Source organism: Lissotriton vulgaris, chromosome 2_2, assembly GCF_964263255.1.
Source record: "Lissotriton vulgaris chromosome 2_2, aLisVul1.2, whole genome shotgun sequence".
Lineage (NCBI taxonomy): Eukaryota > Metazoa > Chordata > Amphibia > Caudata > Salamandridae > Lissotriton > Lissotriton vulgaris.
In genome coordinates, this window is record NC_141688.1 from 320,398,265 (window position 1) to 320,413,236 (window position 14,972).

General features: G+C 44.8%; 1 protein-coding gene across 3 annotated transcripts in view; it reads left to right on the top strand.

Moving 5' to 3' along the window:
- Positions 1–14,298, top strand: part of LOC147729385 (uncharacterized) — a 387,516-nt gene extending 373,218 nt beyond the window's left edge. For all 3 annotated transcript variants that reach the window (XM_086959688.1, XM_086959690.1, XM_086959691.1), the window contains exon 10: positions 12,874–14,298. The gene's annotated coding sequence lies outside the window, so the exon portion shown is untranslated. The remainder of the gene's footprint in view (positions 1–12,873) is intronic.
- The last annotated feature ends 674 nt before the right edge of the window (positions 14,299–14,972 follow it).

Sequence of the window (14,972 nt, forward strand, 5' to 3'; positions counted from 1 at the left end):
TGTACAGTCGTTGGAGACGGCTCTCCCTGGAGACCTCTCCCCGTAATCTCGGCCGACCCTCCCGGTCCGTCTAACATACTCATCTTTACTTTCCTTATCATAATTTTTCCTCCAATGCCTCTCCTTATTTCTACAAAGCTGCTTATGTTTTCTAAGTTCCTCTGTGTACCAGGGTGCCGAAGGGGAGTTTCTGTTTTTGGACATTTGTTTAGTTGGTACTAGTTCGTTGGTAGCGTGAACCAGCCAATCATGATACTGTGTTGTAGCAGTCTCTGGGTCAGTGGAAAGAGTAGGTTTAGATTTGTCCAGAGATACTCCAAGATTCGATATGCTAATATCTTTCCATACTTTGAAAGATTCCTGCCTTAAGGAGGGTAGTTTAGGGGAGGGGGTCTCACTAATTTTTATAGTGCCTAATATTAGATGGTGATCTGTCCAGGTCATAGGGAGGACATCAATTATCGATAGGTTTTGTAGATTGGTAAATACACCATCTAAGGTGTGGCCTGCATCATGGGTAGGTCCCGTCACCAACTGTGACAGGCCGCAGACCTCCATTTCTGACTGAAGGGCCATTGTGTCTTTATCTTCAGGGCTGTCTAAATGGAAATTATAATCTCCTAACAATGTTATAGATTTCTCAATTGCTAGTGATTCTAGAATAGTGGCTATTTCTATGAGAAATCCCGACCGCGTCTCAGGTCGTCTATATAATAACACACCTCTGAAGTTGTAAGACGGGGATAGGTAGATGTCATACTGAAACGACTCACATGTCGTGGTAGGAATTGTCGTAATCCGAATTTTAAAAGTGTCCCGGGCTATTATAGCAATTCCTCCTCCTCTTTTGCCTGATCTATCCTGTCTATAGGCTTTGAATCCTTTTGGGATGGCTATGACAAGATCTGGGTCCGATGTTTTGTCCATCCAGGTTTCCGTTAGGAACATCACATCAATATTCCTATCTACAATTAAGTCCGCAATTTCTTGCCTATGTTTGGCCAACGACCGAACATTAATAAGAGCAAAAATGGGATTCTTTGGTATCTGTTTTTGATTGTGATCATTGCTTCCCGCTAATTTATTTAGGAGGGGAATAGATACCGGACAGTGTTTGCAGGTTAACGTGAAGGAGCATTTTAAATCGTTCAGGCTATGCTTAATACATCCTTCCTTTGGCTGTGGTTGCAAGTCAGTTAACATAGCATGTGTGTAGGTTAAAAAGCGGGCGGGCATGGCAGAACCAGGGGGGGTGGCCCTCGGCCCGTGCCCGGCGCGGACGGGTGCAGACGGGCTTGCCTTTGGCGCGCCTTCGGCGCGCCGCCGGCGCGCCCGCTGCGCCCGCCCGCTGCGCGGACGGCGTGAGCCCATTAATTTATATCCAGCCGAGGAGGGTGGGAGGCGTCCTGCCACTGGACCGCCAACCCTTCCTCCCTCCAAGATGGCGCCCCTGTCCCGCGTCGTCAGCCCGAAATCGGCCACGCCGGGATGAGGGGGTGGATAAAGCACGCCTCAGTGCCAAGAAAATCTTGCCCTCGAGCGCACAGTGTTGGCCAAATAATTAAAATAGCAACGGTTAAAATATTTACAATCCTTAAAAATGACTGCAATATCAGCGTGCTTCAAATGAAAGGGATAGCAGATAGAACCCCCGGCTTTCCGCCTCAGGGGAGGCCCGAGGCTCCCTCCTATAAAACGCAATGTGTCTGCGGGAGCGCAGCAGACGAACGCAGCGGGCGCGACGATGGCGCGCCGAAGGTGCGCCTAAGGTAAGCCCGTCTGCGCCCGTCCGCGAGCGTCCGGGACCCGGGGCTACTGCCTCTGGACAAAATTTTATTTATTCTGCCTCTGATTTAGTTGCACTCAGACTTACAGGAAAATCTTGGCCGCCATTATCTCCGCACACTCTAAAACGCACCTCTCAGTTTGGCATCGCTAAAGATATCCCAAATGTCGACCCTTCACCCATGAACTCATCGCGTATGGATGATGTTACTCCTAATAGACCTTTGCTAGAGTTCCGTTGCATCTATCTCAAAACACGGTCGATGACCAAACACCAGGTAGATATTTTGCTTTTATTGACACATGAAAAACCAGACATTCTGCTTTTGACAGAAACTTGGCTTACTCTCGATTCTTTACCAGATATACTTACATCTCTCCCTTCTGACTACTACATTCTCTCAGCCAATCGCCCACACGTGAAAACAGGGGGGGGAATAGCTGCTATTATTCTTAAAACTCATCAGTTCCAAGAACTTTTACCTCTGTCGTTCCTGAACACGGAGAATATTGTCATCAAGTTAGACACTGATAGTGGGGCGTTACTATTAGTTTTATTATATCGTTCCCCTCAGTTTATGGCCACGTTTCCTTCACTTTTAGCAGAACAACTGTTACTCTAAAATTATTTTAATTGGGGACCTGAACTATTGATTTGATAATATGGCATTAGATTCTCAAGCTGCAGAACTCAAGGACCTACTATTGGATATAAACCTAAAACAGCATATACATTCTCCTACCCATCAGAAGGGCCATAGCCTTGATCAAATTTGGTCATATAATCTGTTTCTACCTTCGCCCTCTATACGTCCTTGTAGTTGGTCAGATCATTTTTTTATACATTTTTCATTTACAATCAATGGGACTGTCACACCTAGGCTACAGGTGGGCAGAGAAATCCGGAAATGGAAGTCCTTGGACCTACCGGCATTCCTAAATACTCTGGCCACTACCCTTCCCCCTCAATGTGAGGATATAGAATCCAGTGAAAAGACACTTTCACAATGGCTGTGCCAAGCTGCAGATTTCCACGCTCCCCTGGTAAGCTTCTCCAGATCACGGGGGGAAGGACGCCCATAAATGGTTCACTCCAGAACTGAAGAAATTAAAACTTGAGATTAGACAAAAAAAAACGGAAATGGAGAGCTAACTATCTATCACAGGATAAAGAGATTTACTGCTCCGCCAGGAAAATATACCAAAAAATCCTCCTACAACACAAAACTGACTACTTTTCGTCAAAGATTATGAACTCTTTGAATAAATCAAAGGAGATATTCGACACAGTGAATGATCTTTGTAATGATGACAGGACAGCTCCCCAATAATTCCAACTCAAAAATTATGTGACTTATTGAATGATTTTTTTAGGGATAAAACCTTCACCATAAAACAGAATATAATTAGCTCTCCCACTCCAATTCCACTAGATGACATATTTTATAATCCCTTTACACTAGACACCTTTTCTCCCATTGAGCCTAAAACTTTTTCTGAACTTCTCACGCGTGTTAAATCTGGATCGCCTGATGATATCTGCCCGCCTTACATCTTTAAAGAAATAGGACTTGCTATCCCTCAAAGTATTCTCCCTTTATTAAATGAATCACTTGTACAGGGCAAGGTATCTAGTAGGTTTAAGCGTGCTTTGCTGATCCCTTTAACCAAAAAATCTGGCATTGACCCATATGATCTTACGAATTACAGGCCGATTTTCCTTTTACCCTATCTATCAAAAATTTTGGAAGCCCTTGTCTCTAACTGCCTCTCAAATTTCATTGAATCAACTGAATATCTGGAACCGAATCAGGCAGGCTTTCGCCCATGCCATTCGACCGAGACAGTGGTACTGGCGGTCCAGAACACCCTGAGATCTAACGCAGATAGAGACGCTCATCAGGCATTGGTGCTCCTGGATTTGTCGACTGCGTTCGACATGGTTGACTTTTCTATTCTTGTCAACTGTGTCAAGCAGTCTGGCCTCAGGGGCCCTGCCTTGAGCTGGCTGAAGTCCTTCATCTCTGAACGCACTCAATCTGTTAGATTGGGGACATTTACAGCCCCAAAAACTGTCTCTACCTGTGGAGTTCCGCAGGGATCATCCTTGTCCCCGCTACTTTTTAATTTGTATTTACGCCCTCTACTGTATTCTCTTGAAAAATCAGAAAGTCACAATTTTTAACTATGCAGATGACTTGCAACTTGTTTTCTTTCCTGACTCCTCTGATGCTGTGGTTGAATTAAAAAAAAATATGTCCCATATCCAGAGATGGATGAATCTGAACCACCTGAAACTCAACCCGGGCAAGACCGAACTCATCTTGCCCGGGAAAAGTGAAATTAGCTGGGGACCCCATTTCTGGCCACCTGATATGGGAACTCCTGTCACCAAATCCCACACAGTGAAGAGCTTAGGGGTGACTGTCAGTGAGGATCTATCGCTTAAAGGTCCTATAGGGACGGTAGTTTCATCCCGCTTCTTTCAACTGAGAAAAATAAAGAAAATTGCTCATTTTCTAACCCACTCACCTTTGATTCAGGTAACTATAGCTTTGGTTTTATCTCGGCTTGACTTTTCAAATAGTCTGTACCTAGGTCTTCCAGCAGGTCAGCTTAAGAGATTACAGTATGTCCAGAACCAGGCAGCCAGGCTCATTAGTAAACAACCTAAATGGCAATCCATTAGGCCAGGATTGGAAAATCTTCACTGGCTGCCGGTAGCCCAGAGAGTTGCATTCAAAGCCGGCTGCATTATTTTTAAAGCCTTGCAGGGCAAGAGTCCCAAATTCATAAGGAATTTGGTATGTAAAGACACCCCCTCACATAACCTTCGTTCGGCCCATCAATAACTACTAATGGTCCCCTCATTTAAGAAAAAACGTCAGGGTGGTAGCGGTTTTCATTATCTTGCCGCTTCCTTGTGGAATTCCCTTCCATTGTCTCTAAGACAGTGCGACACTCTTCTCACTTTCAGACAAACCTTTAAAACATGGCTTTTTAGACAAGCCTATTCCTAAACAAGTGCGAAATGTGCCCTTGCGCAAATGTATTTTAAGTGTTATGCTGTGCTCTCACAAACTTCGATAGCGCCATGAAGCCCACGGGCGTTTGTGCGCTGAATGAATAAAATTTTACATAACATAACATAACAGGGGTAAAAATGACTCTTCCCACTCCACTGAGTGCAACAGTAGGGAAAGTGTTGGATATTGTAGGGGTTAAAATTACTCTTCCAACTCCAGTGCATGTAACAGTGTGGAAAATGTAGAATTACAATGGGGTTAAATTAACATACTTATCAAATAAATAATTTTTGAAAAATAAATAACATATTAATAATTAATTAACAAAAGAATTATTAATACATACCAATAAAATTAAATATTTACCTAAATAACATTAAATTACTTCCCACACTATTCCCCCTTTAACACAGAACACGCTACACATAAAAACCACATTGAAACCACATTGAAATTAATTAGCAATTAACCAATTACTAAAAATTATCTATTAAAAATTACATTAATTAATTAACAATAACAATAAATAAAAACATTTATTAATTAATTTAATTACTTGCCACCCTATTCCCCTATAAACTCACTACCCACAACACATAAAAAATCACATAATTTAATTATCAATTAATCAATTAACAAAAATGAATTACCAATTAATACTAACAATAGATTAATTACCAATAACAAATACAAATTAATAATAAATTAATAATAATTATTATAACTATAGATTAACCAATTCATATAAATAATTGCCAATTAATAATTTACAATAATTTAATAATCAATAACAAAAAATAAAACATATTAATTAATTCTAATTAAACTGCTTCACACACTATTCCCCTTTAACCCCACAACACGCTCTGATATCAAAACGCAAAATTTACTTTAAAAAAATTACTAATTTCCAAACATTTAATGCATATATTTAAACATTTATGAAAATACATTAAAAAAAGTTAAACCTACATATAAAATGCATCCTTAACACCATTGTTTTTCTTCAAAGTTATTGACAACTATATTTTTGCTAACGATATTACTAACTTTGATATTAAAAAAACAATATTACTTACCTTAAGGTCGATATTCTGGTCAACGATGTTATTGACTTCGATATTCTGTCCCTACGATATTAAATACTCGATATTAAGGTAGTTCTATATTCAAAAATCGATATTTTGGCTGAGCACCACCTATAAATTAGAGGACCATGCTGAATATGTGTCCCATGGGAAGTAAGCAACCCTCTCTTTGCCCAGGGCCGCCCAAAATTATGGGCGACCCCGAAGGCGTACTGGCTGTCAGTATAAATATTAACAACCAGTCCCTCGCTCAACTCACAGGCTCGAATAAGGACGACTAGCTCAGCTGCTTGGGCGGACTGATAGGGAACTTGTGATGGCTCAACTATTGTGTGCAGTGTAGTAATTACATATGCTGCAGTGGTGGTGCCATCTAGTAATTTGAAACAAGAGCCATCAACATATAGTTCCCCTTGGGGGTCAGATAAGGGAACATCAGTCAAGTCTACCAGTCCCTTCGTCTCCTCCTCTGTCCGAAAAATGCAGTCATGCATGTCAATTTCTTCATTCTCAGAAGGGAGGGGTAGTAACGTGGCTGGATTCAGAGTGTCACAGCGGGTGATCGTGATATGCTTTTGGAAGAGCGTCAGCTCGTAACTGGTCAGATGTGCACTGGTGATGTGCTGTTTCCTTGTCTTATTCAAAAGTGTATCCTCAGCATGGGGTACCATGACTGTGAGGTCAGTATCAAGTACAAGCCCTGCCAATTGTGGTATTGAGACAGCCGCATCCGCTTTTAGACAGCTCTGAAGGGCACGCGCGACAGGGTCAAACACAGCAGAGATATAAGCACACACCCTTTGCTTATCTCCAAATTTTTGTGTTAAAACAGAAAGCGCACACCGTCCCAACTCATGGACACACAACTCAAAGCACTTATTATAGTTGGAGTATAATAGAGCCGAGCAAAGAACAGTTTTCAATTGCTCGAAAGACTGCTGACTCTCTGGCGTCCAAGGCAGGGGCTAATGCACATCTTTAAGTGTTAGTGCCAGTAGGGGCTTAACAAGCAGTGAGTATCTGGGTATCCACTGCCTGCAATAGGAAGTGATACCTATGAAAGCAGGCGCATCTTTCTGAGTTTGCGGAACAGGCATTTTCACAATGGTACTGATGCGTTCAGGTGTCAATCTCCTACCCTTTTTCTACAGTAGGTGACCGAAATAGGTGGAGCAACAGTTTAACCGTACTGTCTCTGCAACCCTGTTCTGTGTCTGAGGCATTGAACAGGTCGTCAACATACTGAAGTAATACATTACCTGTGGGAAGCGACAAAGAATCCAACTGACTTTTCGATGCCTGACTATAGATACTTGGACTCTCTCTATAGCCTTGAGAAGTGCAACAGAATCTAAAGCTCCTGCCAGGTAGGGTGAACCTGAACATATACCTGCTGTCAGGATGAATTGAGATGCTGAAAAAGACATTTTTCAAGTCAATGACTGAAAAGAATTTAGCAGAAGAAGAAATCATCGTCAATAGAGTTGTAATGTCAGGGACCACTGGAAACTAGGGAATAGCTATTCTGTTAGCTTCACACAAATCAATCACAAAGCGATAAACATCTTTGTGATACTCAGAGGGACCCGAAGGTGTTCGTTTGAGGATCAGAAGAATGCAACTGTTATAAACATTACTAGTTGTCTCTTCAACCACTCCTTTCTCAATCAAATCCTGCACAATTAGCATCAAAGCTCGCTTACCTGCCTGCGGTATCTTATACTGAGGAATGCGAGGTAGAATTGCACCTTCCTTGACACGAATCGAAACAGGTAATGCCTGCAACAAACCCACATCTATGTCGCCCGTTGCCCACAGTGTGGGTGGCTCATCTCTAAATTCAACAGGGAGAGGAGCATCTTTAAACAAGCACTGCTTAGCACACACAACATCCGGACCTATTGACATAGAGACACCCTCCGGGGAGCAATATAAATATGAATATAAAGGCATTTGTATAGCGCACAGCTACTCAGTCGAGTGACCCGGTGCATCAAAAGGCCCCCTGGCATAGACCCGCCCAAGAAGGACACATATATAATGCACATGAAGGACACATATAAGGGAACCTAAAATAGCTAAAGAAGTCCTCACAGTTTTTGGTTAAAAAGCACTGTTTTAAGATGCTTTCTGAAAATGGTAAAATGCGTCACTGCTCTCAGAGAGGCGGGGAGCTCATTCCAGGTCTCAGCGCCTAGAAGCTCAAATGAGGAGCCCCCAGACAGCACAAGGGAAATTTTGGGTACCTTCGCTAGCTTCATTGAGGAGGATCTCAGCAATCTGGAAGGAACATAATGAGAGATCCTTCTCTAGATATCTTGTGGCATGCAATTTCTTCAATAGATACAGGTCATTCAAATTTTCTCCACAATTAGACATCAACAGAAATGGCGTATCCACAGTAAAGGAACCAACAGTAAACGCTAGAGGTTTGGGAATGGGGCTCACAACCGGTACACCAGAAATCCTACTGAAATGTTATTATTGCCAGACAGACCGCTCAAGGGACCAGGGAAAGAGAAATAGAACTGCTCGTCGCACCTTTATCGCCAAAAACTCCTTAGTCTAACCATGCATGTCTGCACTAACATACGGACCTCTTTGGTCTACAGGTATCAACACTGGTCCCTCACCCTGCCCCCGAATGTCCTAGCTGTAAGACATCCCTGTCACTTCATCCGTATCATAGTCATTGTGGTAGTACTATATGCCCAGAGGGTCATCAAAGTAGTTCTGATCAGTTCGACCCTCCGATGTCTCAGCTGCCTGAGTTCTGCCCTGGCCACTATCTCCACAACCTCATCCATGAGACCCTTGTCCTTTTGGGTCGTCCACCTTCTGCAGAAAGTACAGGACATTCGCTGCACCAGTTTCCCTCCTCATTACAGTACGCACATTGGTTTGGTCTTACCGGCAGGCGTAGTATTCCTGCCAGTACGAGGAAGCTGTCGGGCCATACCACCATGTCCTCTACCATTTCCCCGATAAAACCTGTTGTAACAACACCTTAGTCTGCAATTCTTTATGCTTTTTCTCCACCTTCTCCTCATTTGCCCTGTGCTCATAATACTGGGCCATATTCAAGATAACAGAAGGAGAAGATGTGGACCAGGTACTCTCAGAAACCTGTAATCATGTTGCAATCTCAGGGAACAAATTCAAAATAAATCTACTAACAAATAAATGCACACCACCTTCAATCAACAAGTTCTGTCCACTAAAATTCAGAAACGCACTTTCAAACCGGGGAAAAAATTAGACACACTCTCATCTTTCTTCTGCTGACAAGCCGATAGCTTGTTCCAATCAATCTTTCGGGGTGGAATAAGGGAATACATATGCGTGATAATTCGGCCAGGCAAAGAAAGTATCTCTACCTTAGGCTTTTCAACAGGCTTCCTCTCCTGGTCCGATGCTTTAATCTGATCCCAGGTACCACACAATTCTACAACATGATCTTGTGTGTGCACCTGTCTCCAAATAACAATGGGCACCAACAAACCAAAGAACATTTCAATATCCGTGAGCATCCTCACTGTCGATCAAGTGGCCTCAGTCAATTCTTTATAATATGCAGTCAGATTCTTCCTTGGATCAGGTAACTGGGTCTTAAGGGACAACAAAACTTCACTCTTTTTCCATGGGGTATAAACCCACTGTTCTTGGAAATGGGCCGCTACCCCATGTTTACTAACGACATCATGGTGATCCGGTTGCTCTGGTATTTCAGGGTGATATAAGGGATGCACTTCCCTCATTAGGTGCTGGGACACCAGGGTGGGGCTCTTCTCCAGTAGCCTTCCCTGATAAGCAACCAGTGTTGCAACGTTACCAAAGACATGAGCAGGCTCCATATCAGTAACATACACACAATCCCTAATATTGTAGATAACCTGCGGTGCTATACCCTTGAAATGCTGCTACCACAGGCCAATCAAAGTAGCTGACGTGCTTTAGGGCATGGTGCTGTACGAAAGGCGTATAATCTTTGATCACACCCCACATATCTTCTACACTGTGACTGGGGTTATGAGCCCACTGTGCTGCCTGATTAGCCACCACTCTTTTCTCTGCATCTCCCACATCAGATTGGTCAAATGTCCACCCCTTGCTCTCTTTAAATTTTGTCCATTCCCTATTGCCCGGGTCACGCATCGGTGTCTCACTTCTCAGTCGTGGAATGGAGGAACAGAGTGTTGGTAGCAACAGAGTGAGCAGGCACTAACGTCATTGTTAGTTGTGTCGTGGGTGTAAGGGTTGGAGAGAGGGCCGCCGAAGCAATAGGCGTTGCAGGATTACTAACAGTCACAGTTGCCACAAATGGTGAAGACAAAGAAAGAACAGGAGGTGCTGTGGCCAAGGCAGTCAGATCAACAGGAACAGAACCAGAAACAGAAACAGTAGAGATGGAAGAACCGAGTAGCTGAGTCTGTTGGGCTAGGGCAGGATATATCCTCTGCGGGGCATACGGAGGTGTCTAGCAGTTCCTCCACAAAAGTGCCATTTTCTTCTCGGCGACATATGATTTATCTCTATTCAGTCGAAATCTCCTATCTGCATGCTCTATTCCTATCTCCTGCATCTCTCTATCATGCGCAAGACCTTTCTGAGTCAATGTTAACGTCCTTCCCTCTGGGCCTCTTTTTCAGCTTTTATTTGCTTCTGTTAAGCCTCTTTTTGCGATGTTCTGAGGGAATCAAACATCAACTGCCCACTCCTTTTCACAAACAACTCCTGTAAAAAAAAAAACATTAGTTCATCAAAAGTGCCCGTCAAAAGCCACTGTAACTCGGCATTGTCCCTCGTATATTTGTGCCATAACGTACTAAACATAATAGGGGCAATGCCATGTTTTACGTACATTTCCAGAGGCGCTGGCTGACTTTCTTCTAGTTGAGCATCAGCAGAAAAACGACGACAACAGGAAACCCAAAATTTACGATTCCTGGCATTTTCAACCTGGTGCTCAGAGGTCAAATGAATCTATTTTCCACTGCTGACTCTTCGAACCAAACGGCGAGATCCAAGGGATTTGCCGTCAGGACCCCAGTCGGGATGATCACTGGGCGAAGCACTGCCCGGTCAGACAGACGGAGCAGCTGCGAGTTCAGGACTCTCTCATGCAACGATTCCTGGTCTGCCCGTCTGACACGACATGGCCCGACCTCCCCACCCATCAGCGGGCAAGGATGGGTCACCCAATGGAGTCCCTGTTCAGGCACAAACTGAAGGAATTGACTCGATACGGGTCACCCTGGTCACTAATTTGCACCTCTCAGCCTTCCATACAAATGAAGAGTTGGTCCGACAGTAGAGAATGCAAACCAAGTAAGCTAGTATTCAGGATACATTCAAGAGGAGTCCGGTCTGACCAGCCTCCTTGTATTGCTGCAGAGGGACTGACTTCAGCATGCATGGTAATACAATATGTACAGTTCAAAACCAATAAAGACCCGCCCTAACTGGAAATTTCCAGTTGGTAGCTGGTGAACAAAGGAGATACAGAAGGATGCGTTTCAATCCTGAGACCGGTACTAAGGGCGGGAGCAGGCCTATCTAGTGGGGAAGGTATGTACAGACAAAGACAGTGTTTTCATTAGTACAGCGAAGCTCAACCTTGGAGAAATGAATACGATTGCAGCTGCTTTCAGCTGGGGCAGAAAATGAGAGAGACAGAAGTTCATTTCGATCATGACTTAAAATGGCTGCTGAAAATAAAACGATGCAGTGAATGCTAACTTAAGGCATACAATGCATGGATAGCTCAGCTAAAACATTTTTATTCCAACAACATGATCTACGTCAGATATTTCTAAACTTAAGTCAGAAATTCCAACTTTTGCTAAGATTTAAAATATATTCACTGTCACTTGACCACTTGTCAGGAGGGGTCCTTCGGGCCAGATTATCATCCAAGATTCTGCCAAAGACGGTCGCACCTGCTTCCGCACACTTCAGACTTCACAGATGATGCATCTCATTTGAAGACTGAAGCTGAGAATGCCAAGTTCCAGAGGAAAGCTGCTACCGCAGTGGGTGTTTGCCCTTTGTGGGGAACACGGTCTTCATGTCTCCATTGATAAAGACAGCCTTTGCTGTCAACATGGTATGCAGTGTGCCTCTTCCCCCTAATAAACTCCAGATTGCAAGAAGCTCAGCATTTCATGCTCTCATAGTACAGCGCATAGAAGTAGATGTTAGTTTCTAATTAATATTTGAATGCCATTTTATTAATGCTGGAAATGTTTATGTAGTTCTCTTCATTTATAACATGTCTTTTTGCTGTATTTATAATGCTTTGTGTAGTTGTTTCAGATGTGCTAAGTAACATATTGTTCCTGTAGTAATAAATACTTTTAACATCATTCTTCTTAGTACAGTGTGTGTGACACAGTGAATAATGAAATAAGGGTTTGTCACTTTTTCCACGGGACCCCTGATCCCTTTATGGGATTGGCAACCCAAAAAGGATACCTTTGTATCAATTACACATCGTGTAGTGTTCTATGGGGTTACAACAACTTGTCTTTCACATTCATTGTCGGTGCATTGAACAAAGTTCACCCGAGACACCCTTGGGTGGCAAATCACCCCTTGTAGAGTTACGCTAAAGCCATAACTTATGCAACAAGATGTGTGTGTGTGATCCACGTACCCTGGTGATGATGTACGCTGGTGCTAGTTGTGTGTCTGATCCACGTACCCTGTTGATGATGTACGCTGGTGCTACAGTTGTGTGTCTGATCCACGTACCCTGGTGATGATGTACGCTGGTGCTAGTTGTGTGTCTGATCCACGTACCCTGGTGATGATGTACGCTGATGCTAGTTGTGTGCCTGATTCATGTACCCTGTTGATGATGTGACTGGTGCTGCATTTGTGTGTAATCAACAAACCCAGATGACGATTTAAGCAAATGCTGCAGCTGTTTGGTAATAACACATTCCTAAGTGCTTCTTATGTTCTTCTTGCAGGCACTGCAACAAGTCATCAACAAGACCTGGGACACCATTTTCACTGCTGAATAATTTGGGATTGAGTTGGGGCAGAGTTTAAAGACTCATGAGTGGGCTAGAGGACTGAGGCATAGCCTCTAGAAACTTTAGGGGGAGGGGTGGGGTCAATGAGTTAGGGAAGGGGCGCGGATAAGGGAGGGATGGGGCTGGGGAGACCAAGCTATGAATGGAGTGATGAGGGAGGCTGGGGTAGGTATAGAATAAGGGATTAAGGTAGGGATTAGTTTCAGGGACGGCGGGATTGCACCATGCATTGAGGTGCAGCGCGGGCAGGGTATGGGGTTCGACAGTGAGAAGGGTCCTGGCTGCTTCAGGATGGAGGGCGATGGATCAGGGATTAAGGAGGGGACACAGATGAAAACAAACATGTGTTGGAAACTGGGCCTGGACCCGAAGAGCTTGAGGCTGGAAGGGGCAGAGGTACTGAGGTGGACTTCGTTTGAAGCAGTGATTTTAGCGGCAGCACTCGATTGGCTCAGGGACTGGGCTAAGGCTGAAGGAGGCGGGGAGGGAAGTAAAGACAAAGGAGAGTGGATGAGGCAAGTAGTGAGAGGAAGTGAAAGGGCATTTGAGGGGCTACAGGAATGAGGATGAAATTGAAGTAAATGCAGACGGGGTGTGAGATGAGGATTAATGTACTGTAGGGTTTATATGGAGGTTATGTACTGTGAGCTTTTGTGCCGGGCACCAAAAATATCACCCTGAGGCCTTGTTTACCTGTGCATCGGAGATATCACACGGAGCATCCCCTCTGTACTTTGGAAATCACCCCATGGGCTTTCGCTGCTTCTGTACCTGTGCACCTTGGACTCCTGCTACAACTGTACCTCTGCACCTGGGATTTCCACCCAAGGACGGCTTCTGTACCTGTGCACCTGGGATATCCACCCAAGGACTGCTTCTGTACCTGTGCACCTGGGATATCCACCCAGGGACTGCTTCTGTACCTGTGCACCTGGGATATCCACCCAGGGACTGCTTCTGTACCTGTGCACCTGGGATATCCACCCAGGGACTGCTTCTGTACCTGTGCACCTGGGATATCCACCCAAGGACTGCTTCTGTACCTGTGCACCTGGGATATCCACCCAAGGACTGCTTCTGTACCTGTGCACCTGGGATATCCACCCAGGGACTGCTTCTGTACCTGTGCACCTGGGATATCCACCCAAGGACTGCTTCTGTACCTGTGCACCTGGGATATCCACCCAAGGACTGCTTCTGTACCTGTGCACCTGGGATATCCACCCAAGGACTGCTTCTGTACCTGTGTATCTGGGATATCCACCCAGGGACTGCTTCTGTACCTGTGCACCTGGGATATCTACCCAAGGACTGCTTCTGTGCCTGTGCACCTGGGATATCCACCCAGGGACTGCTTCTGTACCTGTGCACCTGGGATATCCACCCAGGGACTGCTTCTGTACCTGTGCACCTGGGATATCTACCCAAGGACTGCTTCTGTGCCTGTGCACCTGGGATATCCACCCAGGGACTGCTTCTGTACCTGTGCACCTGGGATATCCACCCAAGGACTGCTTCTGTACCTGTGCACCTGGGATATCCACCCAGGGACTGCTTCTGTACCTGTGCACCTGGGATATCCACCCAGGGACTGCTTCTGTACCTGTGCACCTGGGATATCCACCCAGGGACTGCTTCTGTACCTGTGCACCTGGGATATCCACCCAAGGACTGCTTCTGTACCTGTGCACCTGGGATATCCACCCAAGGACTGCTTCTGTACCTGTGCACCTGGGATATCCACCCAAGGACTGCTTCTGTACCTGTGTATCTGGGATATCCACCCAGGGACTGCTTCTGTACCTGTGCACCTGGGATATCCACCCAAGGACTGCTTCTGTACCTGTGCACCTGGGATATCCACTCAAGGACTGCTTCTGTACCTGTGCACCTGGGATATCCACCCAAGGACTGCTTCTGTACCTGTGTATCTGGGATATCCACCCAGGGACTGCTTCTGTACCTGTGCACCTGGGATATCCACCCAAGGACTGCTTCTGTGCCTGTGCACCTGGGATATCCACCCAGGGACT